General features: G+C 49.6%; 2 protein-coding genes across 2 annotated transcripts in view; one reads left to right on the top strand and one right to left on the bottom strand.

The window, feature by feature from the left end:
• PRKAA2 (protein kinase AMP-activated catalytic subunit alpha 2) overlaps positions 1–15667 on the bottom strand; it is a 343505-nt gene that overhangs the window by 159093 nt on the left and 168745 nt on the right. The gene's annotated exons all lie outside the window — the stretch shown is intronic.
• The window catches only part of LOC146834903 (uncharacterized), a 38352-nt gene that overhangs the window by 19679 nt on the left and 3006 nt on the right, over positions 1–15667 (top strand). The gene's annotated exons all lie outside the window — the stretch shown is intronic.

Here is a 15667-nt window from a genome sequence, read left to right on the forward strand (position 1 = left end):
ATGTTATCTGTCGACATCCTAGACACACACACAGCAAACCCAGAAGTAGAAGCTTCTCCCCTAAATGCACTACCAATTCTTCCCCACTATTGAGCCCTTTCGTGGTTTTGGTCTGCAAATCAATGATGAAACGGGACTCTAGTCTCCGCAATCTTTGAATTCTATCCCCTCCTCTGGTGTTAACTGGGACATGGTCAAGGCCAAAGAACATCAACAGATCCCTGTTGCTTTGGTGCAAGCTGGCGAAATGCCTAGCCACTGGGTAGGCTTGATCTTGCTATACATGTATGTGTATGTATATATATATATATAATAAAATATGATATTGTCAATATGAGATATATATATCTTATCTTTATGATGTATACATATCGACCATTCATTTAAAAAAAGATAACTTGTGCATGAGAAAAAGCAAACCGGGTCTCATCTTTGTCTAATACAGGACCGTAACAACAAGCATTCAAACATTATTCTGAAGAAGTACAGTCAACAAACGTTGTATTTATTTGCAGCATAGCCCCCTAGTCGGATAATACATTTCTGTTGAATACTGCATTTGCGAATTTATTTTGAAAGAAAAGCAATTGCTGGGAAGTTATAGGCATGTCTCACTAAGGATATGGTAAGACACTAAGGGCCATATGTATCAAAAAAGAGTTTTGTGATTCTCAAATTGCGATTTTTAGTGATTCGCAATTAGAGATTTGCAAAATGCAATGTATGTAGGATTTGCTTAAAAATTTGCGAATCCTACATATTCCTTATTTGCGAGTTGCAAATTGAGATTCGCAAATAAGGAATACCTTCCCATTCATTCCAATGGGCTAGGAGGCCCATAGGAATGAATGGGAAGATATTCTCAATTTGCGATTACCAATTAGAGAATCACAAATTGAGAATGCAATTTCAAGGTTACAAGGGTGCCAAAAAAACACCCTGTTGCTCCCCTGAAATATGCATGTGTGCACATTTTGCGCACATACATGCCCTTAGGGCATGTATGTGCGCCACATGGCACTTTGAAAAAAGCAAAAAGGTGTTTTTTTCTAGAAAATCGGAAATTACCACCAACTTGAAGTTGGTGGTAATTTGAGATTCCTTAAGGCCAAATAGCAAATTTCTGATGCTTCCAGAATTGCATTTAAGGAATCGCAATTTGCAATTCCTTAATTGCATTTTCAAAATAGAGAATCACAAATTTTGCAATTCTCTATTTTGCGATGGCCTTTTGGGATGATACATCCCAAAAGGCTTTTTCTCATTCGCAAACGGGCAGATTCTCAGAATCGGCCCGTTTGCGAACGGTAAAAAGGCTTGACACATATGGCCCTAAGAGAAAGGAAGGCTGCCAATAGTGACATTGGAGTAAACGGGTTTATTACAAGAAATGCAAATCGTTTATAAGGTTTCTGTGTAATCTGAGCACAGATGGCGAGAACATCCAAGATTTAGGATAGGTCCAGTTATTGGGGGCTTTAAAAGACGAAAGCCACTTCATATTTGAACTCTTTTTGTCATTTTTTTAATTAATGGTGCCTCAATTTCCGATTCCCCTACATTGGTTGTCACTATCCCCTGTAATTAAAAAATGCAGGTTGGAACTTTGGGCCTGATTTTTTTTTTTGTATTTATTGAGTTTTATATGGCGCTGTCTGGACCCGAAAGTATCAGAGCGCTTTACATTGTGAACAACGGTAAGTTACAACAATCATCATTTATGCATTTACAAGCACATTTCAGAGTGAATGCAAAGATCATAGGCGGCAGAGCGGGAGAAGGGGGAATCAGGGTAAGACTAGACGGAGAGGTGGGGGAGGGGGGGAGAGACCCAGAGGGGGGAGGGGGCATAGGCAGTGCGGGCAGAAAGAGAAAGACGTTGCCCTCAAGCAAAGAGAAAGCATATCAAAGAAAATGATGAGTTCAGGGAATAGTAATTGGGAGACAGACCTGCGTGGAATTAATAAGGATGGTGGACAAGAATTAAGAAGGGGGGGAGAGAGGAAGAAAGGGACTACAGTGATGTTATGAAAGCGGGTGAAGGGAGCCAGGGGGGAGGATGGAGTAAGGCAGACCAGAAGGAGGGGGAAATACTTTGAGGATCGCCGGAGTGAGAGCGGAGGGGAGAGGGGAGGGACAAGAATACAAGATGGTGGGTCCAGGTCCGAGGGTTCAAAGGAGGGTGTGCAGATCCTTAGTACCCCCAGGGGCACCCCGCTGTCCCGCCTCCCCCATAATAGGTACCCAAATGACACACACAAGACAGTTGGTGTTGGGTAACAATGCTGCAGGTTTATTACATAATTCGAGAATATGTAATGAGTGGGTTATCTTACGGGCGATCCAAGGGCAGGCAACCAACTGGGTCGCCCACCCGCCTGATGAGCCGGGCAGCGCGGGAGCGATGCCCGCCGTTGCTGCCCTCCCGGTGATTCTTTCTACGATCACGTGCCGTTGGTAATTCTACTCACGCCCCCCCTTTCGGGGCGGAGCGTCGCATAGCAAGCCCCCGGTTGTTCAAAACCACAACCGCCCGCAGGACTAGCGGGGCGCCGACACGGCTTCCGGGACCTCCCTTGAGGCTCCTCGGTTTTGGCTCAGGCACCCCCTATGGTGCCGCGCAGAGGTACCCTTTGTACCGGCCTGCTTCCAGATCGCCCTGTAACTCCACCACAGCCCTGGAGGCGGCTAACCGTCGCAGCCAGGGCCCCCCACCAACCCGCTATAGTCTTACCTGCACCTCTCCTATCTAGGGCTTCCTGCAACTAGCTGGAAGGGAACCATCTCTCCAGAAAGAAGAGTTTGACATTCTGCCACCTCATGACAGTTTGACAGTGCTAGCGGGACTCAACCCTGTGAGATCCCTTATAACCACAGGCCCAAGACTTACCAGTGAGCTGTGGCTCCTGGAGTTGTAGATGGCCCCATCTATGTCTCCAGGCCCTAGACGCTATCCTAATCGGATAGGGTCTGCTGAAATAAAGGGCCTGTGAAGATGTGCAATAACTATTCGCCCCCCCAGCGGGAAGGTTACACCTATTCACAATTCTGGGCCTGCCCGCTTTGGCTATTATGACGAGAAGGGTTTTACTTAACATTTGTACAGTCCCCTCTGATAGCTAACCTGGGGCACGGGAGTGCACCTAACTGCCAGCGCGTGACCATGGGCAAGGGGCGACTCTTGCCCCTGCCCACCATCCCTTATACCTTATAGGAATTATGCCCCTACAGATCCCTCAGTGATGATCCCCTAGGCATACCAGCTTCGGGAATCTGTTTGGCGTAAGCATTGCGCGCTGTCAGTAAAGTTCAAGCATTGAGGATTGACTAAGTCCGACTTCTCCCCTCCCATCATGCTCCCCAGTGGGAGGGTGGCAGGGGGGATGCCCCCCCCCACAAACCCAGAGCACCACCAGCGGTGCCAAATTCCTGCTCCGTTAAAGTAGAAATTCAATGCACCTCGGGCGTGACAAATGTTCTATTGCCATAATGTCCCCTTGTGTTTGCCCCGCTGACACCCCAGTTATTGGGACAGCAGCACCCATATGTTGGCGGCGGCGCCCCCTGAGCGCGGTAAAAGTGTACGTAAACCAGGATCCCAGTCTCCTGAAGCTGCATTACGCGACCAGTGATTCCGGTGGGGAGTGCCACCAACCGCAATGGTCCTCTAGGCATTACGGAAAGCCATATTTTACCTGGGCCTATCTCCAAATGATGTTGATTACACCCAGCTGAAGGCCAGAGGCCCGCCTATGGAGCCTATTCACTTGTTTTGCTACTCGGCCCCCCTTCTGGGTGGGCCTCAGAGTTAGGGCAACGCGCGTGTTCCCAGGGCACGGTGCTGCTGGAAAGCAGATATCTGATACCCACACGCTGGTACTTTATCTGTGGCTAAATGCCCTACCGCTGGAAGCTTCCCAGGAACCGTAGACTTCGTGGTCCCACCTAAATTGATCCCATCACCTGGGAGGAACACAGTGGTGGCAGGACCTGCATGGTAACTCCATCCCAGCGTAGCTATCGCTTATTCGTGCCGCCGAAGCAGGAAATGCCCCCTTAGTCTCAAGTTCTACCCCTAGAGGATAACCTTGGGGGCAGACAAATCTGTGGGAACCAACCGGTAACCTAGTGCCGTGATTTAGTCCCCAGTGATGCGCTATGTGGTGACCACTTATTCTTTTGCCGCTAAGTCAGTGCGTCCCCGTATTCAATGCGATTGGGGCACTGAGCTGCACCCATATCTACACCCATCTAGTGGCTCAATCCAGACTTCCTTTAGCATTCGATAATAACTACCATTCTATCTCGGTTGCGTTGCCCTGCCCGACTAGGCACCCACCCGGGTGTCTAGGTTACAGTTAGATATGTGTGAGTTCCCCATATCAGTGACCGTTGAAGGCGGCCCACATAAGCATGTTGGCGGAGCCGAGTTGCGGGCTTAAGCATACCTCTTTTAGACTGTCGGCAGCGACCCGTGTTTAACTGTTACTAACATGGCAATAACCGTTCTACGTTAGGACTATCCCCACACTGGTCCGCCCTGCCCAAGGACTGATGCACTTGGGAGCGCGAGGCCGTAAGCAATGGGGGTGGGTGTCAAGACAACAACAACGACAAACGACCCAAGCCCCCTTTCAGCAAAAGGTCGGAGACGAGCGACACGTGGTCACGTGTGGTTAGGATCGGACTGCGCGACCCTTGCTGTAATTAGCAAAATCTTGTGAACAATGCCTGTACTTGTATCAAATATCTGCCTTATAGGAAGCCAGCACATACATGTTGCATATTTGTATAGCGCGAACTCGACGCCGAAGGTATTCGAGCGCTTTATATGAGCACCGTATTTACATTACACAAGCCGGCATGGGGAGTGTAGGAGATTCGTACCATATAACACTATCCCCGTGCCAGGTCACGCGAGCACCGCACCTGATTAACCCTTGAGGTGCGGGGGGGGGGATTAGTAATACCCATAATCGCGTGATGTGGACAGTGCATATACTGGTGTCATGTATCTGCCTTATAGGAAGCCTGCAATTATATGATGAATATTTATATAGCGCAAACTCGACCAGAAGGTATTGGAGCACTTTACATGAGCACCGTATTTACATTACATCTTCACGCAGGGGGTGCTTAAGACATTCGTACCATATTACCCGCTCCCCGAACCAGATCACGTGAGTACCGCACCAGATTATCCATTGAGGTGCGGGGGGTTTATTAATGCCCGTAATCGCGTATGTGAACAATGCATGCACTTGTATCATTTATCTGCCTTATAGGAAGCCAGCAATACATGTTGCATAATTATATAGCGCGAGCGCGACCTGAAGGTGTTGAGACGCTTTACCTGAGCACCTTATTTACATTACACATTCAAGCACGGGGAGCTTACAAGATTCGTACCATACTAAACGATCCCCGTGCCAGGTCCATTGCGCCTGCTGCACGCAGCCCACTGCATGCCCCCCCCACCCTCAACGGCAGCGTAGCCGACGGGAGGGGGGGCGATAACCTTAACCAGGGAGCACCACAGGTGTTGCACCGCCCGCGATCAGCGGGGACCCAGGCAGCTCCCAGCCTTGCAGTGCTGGTGTATTGGGGCCGTGAACCCACGCTAGTCTCCTACCGGCTCCCACGGCGCAGGGTATGCGGCTTCTTAGCCGGCCGCACCCCCCTTAATTTACTTTGCTCGCGAGGTCGACCGCCATTGCGAAGTATGCCCCCGCGGGCGAAAGGCCGACGGACACACGATCACTAAAATGTGTGCTCTGCCGGACGGTAATTGATCCTTTACACCGCACTATAGCTCACCGCGTGCGACGCGTGAGCAGGGGGTGACTTAAACCGTGCCCACGAGACCCCCGAAACCTAGGATGTGCGGGGGGGGGTGAAAGGTACGCCAACGAAAGGTACGCCAAAGGAAAACAGAATCAATGTAAATTGAACCTGCGACCTTGCGAGCAAGCGTCCCAGGGCCGAGGACCCACGCATGCTCATGCCCGCTCCCACCGTGCGCCAGGTGCGCGGCTTATTGGCCAGCCGCTCCCATACCAACTAACGTGCGCGAGGTCCACCGCCATCAAGCAATACACCCCAGGACCTTAATGGAGCTTTCAAGAATCAATCAGACTTAAACCGGTAACCTCGAGAGCAAAAGTCTCCGACCTTAACCGAATACGAACTATTCCCCCCTTACGGGTCTCAAGGCGCCGAGGGCCACTGTGGAAATGGAGGCCTTGTCCAAAGTCACATGGGGCTGAGGGTGTCACCGGGGATCGAACCGTGAGCTTTGTGCTCCAAAGCCGGGTGCCAAGGCCGCCGCACCACAACGCCTAGGGTTCCCGCCTAGCTCCAACCCGTGAAGATACATAGTTCAAATCCTGCCCTTCCCTGTGACACGCTAACAGAAGGGTTCTTATTGTGCATTTTCAATAGTACATGTACGGACATTTTAGAGAGCGCTGGAAAGGTTGTTTGGGAAACATCTTGTCTGACCCGAGAACGGAGTCAGGGCGGGCTGACTGCAGGGCGCATCCTCCTTGTTAATTACTGCTTTCGTGCTGCCTGCAGTTTTTCGTGCCTTTGTTTTTGCCAGTGCTCCATGGGCAGGAAGCTGTGACGTTTCATGTAGTGCTGGGAGGCGGCTCTGCTCTCTGCAGCGCCCGGCTGTCGTGCGGACACACCGAGGTTTTCAGACGCATAAACGTCGGTCAGTTCCCGGCCCCCATTACCAGTCAATGAGTGTCCACCACACATGCACAGTGCCCCCTCATCCCCAGTGACTGTCTGCCTCACACATGTACAGCGCTCCCGCGCTCCTGACTTTTGCGGCAGCGCAGTCGACGAACTACATCCTCACGGGCCCACCTGGAAATTAAATTAAATGAATTGCCCAGGATCACAGGTTGATGACGCCACCATAAGGCACGCCGCCTGCTTGCAGTCTCTGAATAGCGCAGTATTAAATGGGCTGGTAGGTAGCCGGTAGACTGACGTTACTCGATTAGGAGTTGCTCAGTCATTAATGTTATCAGAGTACACACAAATCGGGGGGGGGGGAGATCGAGCGACCCGCCCACAGTCACCGCGCGGCGCGACCCGAGGCCCAGGAGCGCAGTACATGATCACCAGTGAACATACCCAATTGGGCGTGGGGGACCAAATGATATGCCTTTGATCACCGGGCCACTCGGCGACCCTGGGGTGCAGGACCCGACCCCCAACAGTACACAATCAGGCGCGGGTGGATCGAGCGACCCACCCACAGTCGCCGCGCAGCTCGACCCGAGTCCCAGGAGCGCCGCACATGAGCACATACCTAATCGGGTGGGGGGGAACGAAGATATTGGAGCGCTTTACATGAGCCCCAGTTACCTTACACATGGACAAATTCATTTTGCAAAAAGCGCAACAATCCTGATCGTTTAGTTGTTGCCAGAGACGGGACGCGACCCAACCATTCTTCTGATTTGAGGGTTTCGCACCCACTGCTCTGCCCCGACCCCGCGAGGTGCCTCTCCTTGCCTTGGCTGAAAGCACTGTACCTGCTCTAAACCAAGGGGGGGGGGGTGAGGGGCTTGCGAAATAAATGGTGACGCGACCGCAGCCTACGAACCACATCCCCCCAGCCCCCACCTGGAAATCAACTAGATGATTTGCCCCGGATCACAGGTCGCTGATGCCCCCATAAGGAATGCCGCCCGCAGTTCCACCCCGATTCAACATGAAGGTATAGGACCGCCGTACATAGCGAACTTGCGTTAAGAGATTCACCCAGAGTCACAGTGCGAATCCGCCCGAAGGTATTGGACCGCAGTATATAGCGAACTCGAGATTTAAGAGATTTCCCCCGGGTCACGGCACGACTCACCCGAAGGTGTAGACCGCAGTACACAGAGACGTTCTCTAACAAATCACCGCCCTCGGAAGTGACACGCATTGCGCGTCACTTCCGGCCAGCCCGAGGAGGGGGGCTCTGGTCTACGTCCCCGCCCCCCCAGTTGGAGGGGGTGTGGAGGGGTGACCGGTGCCCCGGGGGCACTAAGGCGCTGACCGCCGATTGGCCCCCTGCGGGGGCCGCGGTCAGCGGCATAGTCAAAGGCAGGAGGCCGAGAAAAGAAATATGCAGAGGCTCCGGATCACAGGGGCATCGGCGATGATAGTCTTCCCGGCATAGCTGCCGCGCCCCCATTCCTGTAAAGGGCTCCCTGGACGTAGCAGACGGGATCAGAGCAGAGACTGAGTAGATTGCCAGCATGGGGGCCAGCGAGGTAGCAGTGTGAGCTGGGAGAGTGAGAATTCTCCGGGTTGGCAGACTGCAGGCAGGAAAGCGGGTACAACGGGGCAAGTTCGACCGATGGGTTACTGTGAAGGATGTCCTGCCGGCCGTATTATAAGTGTCATAGAATATAATGCGTTTGTAATTTGGCGAATGAGGCAGCTGCCACATTTGTGACTGAGTATCCCATTCACCATAATTCAAATCAGACCCTAAAGAGAGTAATGTCAATAATGTCGATAGAGATGAGTGTAAGTTGTGATAATACTATCACTGAAAAGCAAATCATTTTTGGATCCTTTTCTTTTTTGTTCATTTAGGGCCAGATGTCCGAGGAGTTTTAGTGCACGCACAGGGTCTTAGACCCGTTTGCACATGCTAAAAACCATGGGCCCATGTACCATCAGTATTTTGCGAGTCGTAAATAAATTGCGACTCGCAAAATACTGTTTTGCAACTCGGTAATTGGAAGGGGCGTTCCCTTCCAAATAGTGACTCCATAGCCATGAACTAATGCACCTACTTCAAGAAGGTGGTAATGCATTCACAAATGGGAAGGGGTCCCTAATGGACCCCTTCCCCTTTGCAAGAGCATGAAAAATTATTTTTTAAGGGCAGGCAGTGCTCCCAGGTACCACTGCCTGCCCTTAAAAAATGAAACGAAAACGTTTCCTTTAAAACAAAAAAATGCATCCTGTTTTCTTTTAAGGAAAACAGGCTGCATTTAAAAAAAAAAAGCTGCTTTATTTAAAAGCAGTCCCAGACATGGTGGTCTGCTGAGCCCAGCAGGCCACCATCCCTGGAAGCGCCAGCCATTCCAAATGGGGTTGCAAAATGTGAGTGGCTCATTAATTTTCATGAGCCTCGCATTTTTCGACCCCATTGGGAATCACAAACAGTGTCCAAGACACTGTTGTACATTCCAAATAGCGAGTCGCAAATTGCGAGTCACAAAAGAAACGCAATTTGTGAGTCGCTATTTGGTAGGTCGTACATTTGGCCCTTTACAGTAGAAAAATCTAGGCACTACTTAATGGAAAGCCCAGTAAATATAGATACACTTTTAAATAAAACAGTGGACTATTAATATTCGCTTTGAACAACACAGAATGAGAGAGCCTGACTTCTCTTATGAGGGCGTGGTTGGCTGTCCCACTGACAAAATTATGAAAAAACGTGAGACTAGTGCATTTTGCAACACAATTTTCAAAGAAACTGTATTAAACCCTCAGGTTTGTTGCCGGTTTTGAGGAGCACTCATTATAGTTTATGGTCTGTCCAAAAAAGTATAAGGTTTTTTGTAGGGTTCTTCCACTAATCCTATTAACAGCGGGTTTTGTAGGGTTCTTCCATTAATGCCATGTATCAGGCTTTCTCGTATCAATCAATCAATCAGGGGAATTGTAAGCGCACTACTCACCTGTGAGGGTCTGAAGGCACTGGGTGGGGGGGTAAGCAGCTCTGTTCAGTCGAAGAGCCAGGTCTTGAGTGTCTTCCTGAAGATGTTCAGGGAGAGGGCGCGTCTGATGTCGATCGAGAGAAAGCTCTTCCCTCTGTTCTGGCTCTGTGGATCCGCGGGATTTCAGTGAGGGTGAGGTCGGCGGGTTGGAGGTTTCACTTGGGTGCGTGGAAGGAGATTCTCTCATTGAGGTATTGGGGTCTGGTGTTTTGAAGGCATTTGTAGGCGTGGGTGAGTATCTTGAAGGTGATTCTCTTTTCTATGAGGGTCCAGTGAAGGTTCTGCAGGTGTTGGGTGATGCGCTCATGTCGAGGGATGTAGAGGACGAGTCTGGCTGCGGTGTTCTGTATGGTCTGGAGTTTTCGGTGCAGAGACTTGTTGATCCTGGTGTAGAGGGCATTTCAGTAGTCCAGTCTGCTGGTTATGAGTGCTTGATTCGAGGGGATATATTTGAAGGTCCTTTGGAGGATGCCAAGGGGGATCAAGGAGGAAATGCCCTTGACCTGTCGGGTCATGGAGAGGGAGGAGTCAAGAAGTACGATGCTGAGGTCAGGGGTGTGGTCCGTGGGGGTGGAAGGGCGGTGGGCCAACAGGTGTTGTCCCATGCAGAGGGGAAGGTGCCGAGCACGAGGACCTTTGTCTCCTCTGAGTTGAGCTTCAGGCAGGTGCTGCTCAGCCAGGATGCAACAGCCTTTATTCCTTCCTGGAAGTTGTGCCTGGTGGTGATGGGGTCCTTGGTGAGGGAGGGGATGAGCAGGGTGTCGTCAGCGTAGGATACTATGCTGAGTCCATGCTGTCTGACGATGGCGGTGAGGGGGGCCATGTAGATGTTGAAGAGAGTGGGGCTGAGCGACGATCTTTGGGGTACTCTGCAGTTGATTTACATCGGTTCGGAGAGGAAGGGAGGCAGTCTAATTCTTTGGGTTCTGCGGGTGAGGAGCGAGCGGATCCAGTCGAGGGCAGTTCCCTGTATTCCGGCATCGTGGAGTCTGGCAGTGAGGTTGCGGTGGGAGACAGTGTCGAACGCTGCAGAGAGGTCAAGTAGGATCAGAACAGTGGTGTGTCCTTGGTCGAGGAGGGTGCATATGTCATCTGTGGCGGCAAGTAGAGCGATCTTGGGGCTGTGGTTGCTGCGGAATCCGGATTGGGAATGGTCGAGAATGGAGTTTTCTTTGTTGAATCTTGTCAGCTGGGCATTGACGGTCTTCTCAGTGACTTTGGCTGTGAATGAGAGGAGGGAGATGGGTCGGTAGTTCTTGAGGTCTGTGGAATCTGCTAAGGGCTTCTTGAGCAGGAGTCTGACTTCTGCGCCTGTCCAGTCGTCGGGATAGATGCCGGTCTTGAAGGTGACGTTGATTGTGCGTCATAGTTCTAGAGCAATGTGGTGGTGGCTCTGTGGAAGATGTGTGGTGGGCAGGGGTCTGTGGGGGCTCCTGAGTGGATGCCTTTCATGGTTGAGGTGGTTTCTTCAGTGGTGACTGGGGTCCTGGAGGAAATGGTGGGCTGGCTGGCTTTGCTGGAAGAGAATGTGGTTTCGGGGTCAGGCGTCTTGTTGTTCAAATTGTGGTAGAGGCCCTTGATTTTCAGATGGAAGTAGGAACCGAGCGTGTTGCAGAGGTCCTGGTTAGGGGTGATGTCCGTGGTTTCGGTGGGGGGCTTGGTGAATTCCTGGATGATGCTGAAAAGTTCCTTTGAGTTGCTGGAGTTAGCGAGGAGCTTGTTTTGGATGAAGGTCCTTTTGGTGGATTTGATGAGTTGGTGGTGTTCCGTCATGGCGTTTTTGTAGGTGGTGCGAACTTCAGATGTTTTGCTGTTTCTCCAGTTCTTATCGAGGCGTCTGCAGGTTCATCTGAGATCTGTGGTGAACCAGGTGGCCTTCCTGGTGTGTGTCTGTCAGGGTTACGTAGGGGTGCAAGCTCGTCTGCGCAGTTGGAGATCCATTTGTGGAGTTCCTTGGCTGCGAGGTTGGCGTCGGGCAAGGTGGTGGGAGCATCTCGGTTGAGGGTGGAGTTGAGCTGCTCCTCGGTGACTTTGCTCCAGTTCCTGCATGGAGGGCTTGGTGCAGGTTTGGACAAAGTGGGTTTGTCTACGAAGAAGTGTATGCAGTGGTGGTCCGTCCATGGGGGTTGTGTGGTGTGGATGGTGTTACCTCCTGTGAAGATCTCGTCCAGGGTGTATACTGCTTTGTGGGTAGGTGTGGTGATGAGCTGTTTCAATCCGATGTTGTCAAGGTTGTCCAGGAGGGTGGCGGAGTTAGAGATGCTGGAGTTGTCGAGGTGGAAATTCAGGTCTCCAATGAGTATGTAGTCCATGAAGGGGATGGCATGGGGGGCTAAGAGGTCGGCGATGGTAGTGGTGAACGGAGCAAGAGGTCCGGGGGGTCTGTAGGCGAGGGTGCTGGGAAGTGTGGTTGTAGGGCTGGTCTGTATCTGGAAGTGCAGGTGTTCGGTGGTGGAGAAGGAGTCGCTGGTGGTAGAGGTGGAGAGTTGGAAGGAGCTCTTGTGTGCGATGTGGAGTCCTCCCCCTGGGCGGTTGGGGGCAGTCCTTGCTCTGGATCTTGCATCCGTCAGGGATGGCGGTGGCAATGTCTGGGCAGAGGAGGCGTTTGTCCAGGTTTCTGTGCAGAAAGCAACGCCTAGTGAGCGGGTGTCGAGGATGTCCCAGATCTCTACAGCGTGTCTGTGGAGGAAGCGCACGTTGAGTAGGATGCATTTCAGGGCTGCAGTGGTTTTGGTGTTCGGTGTGGGGGGTAGCCATGGGGGTGCATGCGGTGGTGAAGGTATGGCAGCAGTGATGGCAGGAGAGCTGTCCATGGGTAGTGCTTGGCGTGGACCACTCGCAGTTGTTGCTCCTTCCTGGGTCGAGAGCGAGGAGGGTGGCTGAGTTGTAGCGATGGATGGTGGAAGATACAGGTTTCCTGGCACTGGTCGGGTCGTGGACGGGCGCAGATGGGCTTGCCTCTGGCATGCCTTCAGTGCACCAGCAGAGTACCTGCTGCGCGATGGCACGGCAGCTGGCATTAAATAGGGCTGTGGGAGGGAAGCACAGCTGGTAGGCAGGCGCGAGAATGGCAGGGGGAGAGGCAGCGGGTGAGCAGTGGAGGGAAAAAGGGAGGCAAGAACGGGCAGGGAGGAGAAAGCAACGGCACAGGCACAAAAAACAATGAAGGGCAGAAAAAACTGAATCACAGACAAACACAGGCACAGAAATTACACTGAAAAAAACAGGAAAGACAAGAAAAGACACCACAAAATAAAACGGGCACAACAAGGCAGACATACAGCAGTGGAGCAGCAGAAGAGCAAGGCTCTTCCACTGGACCACTAGGGATGAGGAGCAGGCAGGAGCTTGCAGATGGAGGAGGGCCTCGAACACCTACCAGGCGGGAGGTGTCTGGGGCACCAGCAGGTGAGCCTACATCGGAGCTGCTTGGGCAGAGAGCGGGACGCTGGCCATGAGGTCAGAGATGGTTTTTCCACTAATGCCTGTGAATTGGAGGAGAACAGAAAACGGGTCAAACCGTGCATTTTGAAGCACAAAGGCCATTTGCGATTGTGTATTCTGTGATTAGCAAAAATTGCAAGGATTCTGAATACAAAAGGATTTTCACAGGTTGATAAATGCCTTTTGTAAGTCAGAAATGCCTTTGTGACTCTCAAAAAGTTCTCCGCGACTAATTCAGCATTTCATTGAGATGGGTGTGAATGGAGCGCTCACTCCTAATTGCAGGGCTAAAAATTCATCCTTATACTTTCCAAGGCATTCAAAATGTAATACCTCATTGTAACAGACACCCACTGAATAACAGGTCAGCCCTAGTGGAATAACAAGTGTTGTCAGCCAAAGTAATTAAAAATATGATCCGCTTGGGTATTAATGTGGTGTACTTGATTAGCAGAGGATAACCACCACCGCTCATCTTGGGGGATGAGCTTACTTGCCCAACGTGCATTTACCAAGGGATCAGGTTTCTTTTAAACAACCCCAGTAAGCTGAATCACTGATTAGGTGTCAGATATTGTGATGAGATGACAGCACCAATGACAGAACAGCTGAGGCTCCCAGGTAATGTACACACTCAAGCACACACACTGCTGAATACAAATACTTAAGGCATTACATTTGGCGCACTTGTATATAAATAAGCTAGTATTTTTTCCTCAGAGACTCCTTCATTATTCAAACTCTAGCTCCTTGCCTTGTTCCTACAATATTTCTGACACCTATTCTTCCTTTTGACCTCTAGATTGGCCTCATTAACAGATACCATTTGTATTATCCTCCACGTGATTTTGTTATTCTGCTCAGGCCTTGTTGTTCTTTTGGACAATATTCCTTATTTTAATCATCCTTTTGATTGGGAGTGGTAATGCAGACAATTTCCTCTAGAAATGTATCACTACTAATGCTAATCTGCTTTAGACTTCAAAATGAAAAGTGCATTTTAAAACGATACTCACGAGAGCCAGGAAGGCAATCCCTCAGGTGTAGTCCAAGGAGGCAATGCTTCCTGGTTTGATCTTGTGAGCCTCTCACAATATCGTACTTTTTATAATGGACTTTGATTTACATGGAATATATTCTGATGTAATATGTAAATACACCAGATTGGTAACAGTGTGTTTCGTTTAATGAAATGCAATCCATTGTATCATTGTGGGGATGAATAAATCACCTAGATTTATGAAAAAACTCTACTTGTTTTATCGGCATGAGACGAACATTGGTACACAGCACACATTGATACTCATTTATATACTTTAAAGTCCATTTCTAATTATTAAAAAATGTTTAATCCGTACTTTTTTTTAATGATTCCCACAGGAGTCTTGCCAGATTGTAAACTCTGTTTTAAAGGAAGAATTTACACTTTTCTTTATTACAGTACTTATGCCTTATAGTCCCCATTAGTAGGGTGTGGGGAGAAAGTAGATTCTCAAATGAGGCCTTTTCACAGTATAGCAATAGGGCACTGTAGGGTCTAAAGAGTGTAAGGAAACACTGGGATCTCACTGACACCTCTCCACAGCCTTACAACTGTGTACAGTACACTATGGGGAGAGACTGGTCTTTCAAATGAGACCTTTCCACAGTATGACAGGGGTGCATAGTAGGGTGAGAGGAAACATTGAGTTCTTCTGTAAAACCTCTACCCAGGGCCACAAGTGTGTATAGTAGGGTGTGGGGAGAGACAGTCTTTCTAGTAACAAATTGTGTCAAGATTTTGTATACTCCACAACTTTTTTTACGATCCCGCGATAGTCCTGTGATATTGTAAAAATTAGTTATATACATTCATTTTCTTTACAGTAGTTGTCCCTTAGACACTTCTCTAAATCTAGGGGAACGGAGTGCCTTTCTGCTGCACCTTTATGTAGCTTGTTTACTTCATTTCCACAACACTTCCAATTTTTCACAGTAAACAGTAATGGTGGACATTCATTTCATAAGGCTTTATTCGGAGCTTAAAATACAAAGTCCATAAAAGCAAAAACAAATACACATCAAATACATCAGTCATAAAACCATAATAATAATACTACAGTACAAATCACATGGTTAAAACAGTTAAAAATAGTTAAAAGAGCATACTAGGCCTAGCTTTGGTAACTTGTAGGAGGAAAGTAGCAGTGAAAAAACAAACATCAGGGTAGGGTTTAAAAAGCAACTTCATAGCATCTTGTACACTCCTAACTCCGTATTTTATCAGGATAGGCTTTAAATAGGCTTTGCGAAAATTACCATATAGATTACACAGTAAAAGAAGGTGCATGGTGCTTTGTATAGATACATTGTCACATGGACATGGGCCCACCGGATGTTTTTTAATACAGGGGAAGGCCACCAGATGGTGCACAATCCCGAACCTTAATCTAGTAAGGACAAACCGGTGAGAAGAACGTGTGACTAAACTCAAATACGGC

This window comes from Triturus cristatus, chromosome 4_2 (genome assembly GCF_964204655.1).
Source record: "Triturus cristatus chromosome 4_2, aTriCri1.1, whole genome shotgun sequence".
Classification (NCBI taxonomy): Eukaryota; Metazoa; Chordata; class Amphibia; order Caudata; family Salamandridae; genus Triturus; species Triturus cristatus.